This window comes from Magnolia sinica, chromosome 2 (assembly GCF_029962835.1).
Source record: "Magnolia sinica isolate HGM2019 chromosome 2, MsV1, whole genome shotgun sequence".
NCBI classification, from domain to species: domain Eukaryota; kingdom Viridiplantae; phylum Streptophyta; class Magnoliopsida; order Magnoliales; family Magnoliaceae; genus Magnolia; species Magnolia sinica.
This window is the reverse complement of record NC_080574.1, coordinates 51934754-51939041: the sequence shown is the minus strand read 5'-3', so window position 1 is coordinate 51939041 and position 4288 is coordinate 51934754. Positions and strand designations below refer to the sequence as shown.

The following is a 4288-nucleotide window of genomic DNA, read 5'->3' as shown; positions in this document are numbered from 1 at the left end:
GATTATTTACAACAGGCAGGGGTGTGTCTATCCTCATGCATGGTTTTTTCTGAAAATATGGGACACATGAATATTAAGCCAGGGGTGATTTAACTCCTTCCAAAGTTTCATGGGCTTGAATCTGAAAATTCGTATCTATACTTGAAAGAGTTTGATGAAATCATAACCACTTTATACTTTCCTAACTTGTCTGAGGACAGGGTCAGGCTGAAACTCTTTCCCTTTTCTTTGAAAGAGAAAGCTAAGATGTGGTTACATGCACTACGTCCCCGATCTATTGGCACATGGAATGACATGACAAGGGAGTTCATAAAGAATTTTTTTTTATATCACAAAATGAACACCCTTAGAAAGTCAATTATGAACTTCGCCCAAAAGGAGGATGAAACATTCTTCCAATGTTGGGAGCGGTTCAAGGACCTTGTCAGCTCATGCCCACAACACGGATTTGAAGCATGACACATTAAACACTTCATCCATGATGGACTGGCATCTTCCACATGCCAATTGGTCGAGACAATGTGCAATGGAGAATTTATGAATAAAAATGTCGATGATTTGTGGGATTACTTGGATAGACTTGCTGAAAACACACAAGCTTGGGACACATACCAAAAATCAAATACTACTTCTAGGCCCACTCAATGAAAGGAAATGAGCAGAGTATACCTTCTAAAAGAAGATGATGATCTCAATTCTAAAGTGGCTAATCTCATAAAGAAATTCGAGGCCATGGAATCAAGGAAGGACAAGGGTAAGGAAGTTGTTTGTGGTATTTGTGGTTGTAACAGTCACACAACTGAAAATTGTCCAACCATATCTGCCTTTCAAGAGGTATTGACTGAGCAATCTAATGTCGTGAATAACTATCAAAGACCTTTCAATGGACCTACCTCTAATATGTATAATCTTGGTTGAAAAAATCTTCCAAATTTTAGTTGAAGGAATGGATAAACTGATACCCCTCAAGGTTTCTTTAATCAGACTTCACAACAACAACAAGAGAAACCTCAAGAGGATCAGATTTTAAAACATTTTGAAAAGCAAGATCATTTCAATCAGGGTATGCTACAAGTCTTGTAAGACCTTAACAAAACATTACAAAGACTTAAGGTTGTACACACGATTGGGAAAAAGGGGAGCCTCCCAGCTCAACCTCTTCCCAATCCAAAGCTGCAATATGAAGTTGGCAACCCAAGCTCTTTAAATCAAATGAAGCACGCTAAATCCATCACCACTCTTAGGAGTGGGAAGATTATTGATAAAACCCTTCCGGTTAGGCCCAAAAAGCCTCAAGAGTCAGAAGAGGACCACAATGATGGATCTAGTGATGCTTGAAAAAAATTAGAACCGAAACTTCTAGAGAAGCCAGTAGCTCCATTTCCCCAACGGTTGGTTGCACCAAAACCTCTCTCTAACTCTCAGGATATTCTAGTGGTGTTGAAATAGGTGAAAGTCAACATTCCTCTACTTGTTGTCGTAAAACAAATACCTTTATATGCCAAATTCCTGAAAGACCTATGCACAACCAAACGACGGCAGAGTATTTAAAAGAAGATCTTCTTGACTGAGAAAGTGAGTGCCATCCTGAAGTAAGACATGCTACAAAAATTTAAAGATCCCGGTAGCCTAACCATATCATGTGTAATCAGGTAATATCGAATTGATCACACACTATTCAACATAGGAGCGAGTGTCAATTTGATTCCCTACTCGGTATACAAACAGTTAGGTTTGGGTGAATTAAAACCCACCCTAACCACACTACAACTTGCTGATCGCTTTGTTCGTGTACCAAGAGGGATAATTGAGAATGTGTTGGTCTAGGTCGATAGATTTTACTACCCTGTAGATTTTATCATCTTGGACACCGAACCCATCAATAACATGAGCATTCAGTTTCCCGTCATTCTTGGTCGCCCATTCCTTGCCACTTCAAATGCAATTATCAATTGCAGGAATGGTGTCATGACTGTCTTTCGAAAATACGACATTGGAGTCAAACATGTTTTTCAATAACAGCAGAAACTCAGAGGATGATGACGATTTCTACGACATTAACATGATTGATTCTTTCATGGAAGATAGAACGCCTCTGACCTTATCTTCTGACTCTCTAGAGACGTGCTTGGCACACTCCCATGACTTGGATGATGACATGATTAGGGAGAGGTGTGCCTTGCTTAATACTGCACCGATAATTGAAGTTAACCACTAGAGGCCACAATTTGAAGTATTACACCAAACTGATGTCGTGCCTCTATCGTCTAACCTCAAGCCACTGAAGCTTGACCTAAAACCTTTATCCTCTAATTTAGTATATGCCCATTTAGGTCAAGAAGAGACATACCAAGTGGTGATTTCATCTCACCTTGAGAACAAACAAGAGAGTATGCTCATTTCTACTCTCGAAGAAGATAAAGGAGTTATTGGACATATCATCACAGATCTCGATAGGATGAATGAACTCCTTTCAACTGAATGTTTTGACTCTTTTGATGATTGTTTGGCACACTTTGTAGATTCAAACGATCCCATGATACACGAAATAGTAGACGCCTCGCAAGACAATACCTCGGTAGTTGTCACGGACCGAGAGAACCCTTATTCTGAAGTACCTCCTCCCCCAGATCCTGAATGTTTACCATTAAAGGAGGAGGATCTGAAAATTAAACTAAAGAGTGAAACTTCGGCGTGTGTTGAGACTACACCACCTACTACAAATTTTTATGAATTTCATCTACTTATAGCCTCTGATTCATCATGGTGTACTAACTTCAAAATTTTTTCTGCTACAGGTGAATCGTATATACTTTGGACATTTCAGATGATTAAAAGAAAACTTTATACTGAGGTTCCTCAATTTCTTTGGATATTCACACTCCAGGACATCCAAGCCTACTGCAAAATGGGCTTTTGGATGATCTTGTTGAAAAACCTTCTGAGAAATTTACCAAGATACTGGCCGACGAAAGAACCTGGATGCATGATTGAGTAGATTTTTCATCCTTTCACAGTTGAGGATTAGAACTTACTGCTTTCATAGGACTAGGGTAGTTTGCTTTATACTAGGTTAGTTGGTTTTATGCCATTAGGTTAGCTTGCTTTTGTTGGTTTCTCTCTTGCGATAACTTGCTTTCATGCTGAGATCTTTGTGGAAAAGCTTCTTAATTCTTTCGTCCAGGTTCTATCTTTCCATCACTCCTCTTTTACTTCCGTTGTCCTGTGTGCATTGCATGCTCATATCTTTTACATTAAGGACAATGTAGATTTTAGTTTGGGGGTGGGAGATTAGGTTACCTAATTAGTATTTTCTTGGTCTTGAGCAAAAATTGTGAAAATTTTAAATTTTTCTGGAATTTCTTGTGAATTCGAAGTGATTTTAAGGGATAGTTGTGATTTTAGAATTGCAAGATATGTGATGTTGGTAATTTATGACTCTTAGATTTAGTTATCTGTTAGATTTCACAATACGTTCGAATTGTTAATCCATGATTAGAAGTTTTAAACATTGATTGAGTTATAAATTCACAAGACACATTTCGCTTTCACATTAAGGTTTCAGTTTGATATTAAAGGGTTAACTTGGTAATCACTAAGCATGTAAGGAACCAGCCTAGAAATTTTGCCCATCATGATAAATTGAAGAAAAAGAAAATACCTAGCTATAAAAAAATAATAATAAAAATAGATACCTTTGTAAAAGGTTAGGCGAATAATCTTCACCATAGGTTTGCTCTCTATAGGTGTAGATTAATTCCCCATGGATGTATGTGAAAGGGTTGGGTGTAAAGTCTTTACCATAGGTTTGCTCCCTATAGGTAAGGATTTGATGCCCCTTCTTGGCGTTACTTCTAATAGATAAATTAAAAGCTGGAAGAATGAAAGGTGATCTATGAGGCAAGTTTTGGTTTAAGTTTTAGTTATCATGAATTCCCTTGTTGGTTACCAATGATATCCTGAAACAAAGAAGTGAATTTTAATGATGATAAGCCGAGATTAAACTATACACTCATGGTCTTAATGTTTAGAATTTTTTCTAATTAGTGTATTAATACTTTGATGTTGATTATGAAGTCTACCAAGCGCTTGATTATAGGGAATATAAGGCCCAACATTCATGAATCTTAGACTTCTAGTATCTTGACTGTTTTAAAAAATCACCCGAGTTTATAGAAATTGTCCTGTAATTCTCAACTTATTTTTCGCATACTTTGCTCAGGGCTAGCAAGATGCTAGTTGGGGGTTGTGTTAAGGGTTAAATATTGCATATCAGACCCTATTTATT

The 4288-nt window shown here is 37.5% G+C and overlaps 1 non-coding gene across 1 annotated transcript; it reads right to left on the bottom strand.

The window, feature by feature from the left end:
* Nucleotides 1-342: 342 nt before the first annotated feature.
* LOC131238233 (small nucleolar RNA R71) lies at nucleotides 343-449 on the bottom strand. Its single transcript, XR_009167640.1, has one exon. It is a non-coding gene; the product is annotated as a small nucleolar RNA R71 (small nucleolar RNA).
* Between the last annotated feature and the right edge of the window lie 3839 nt (nucleotides 450-4288).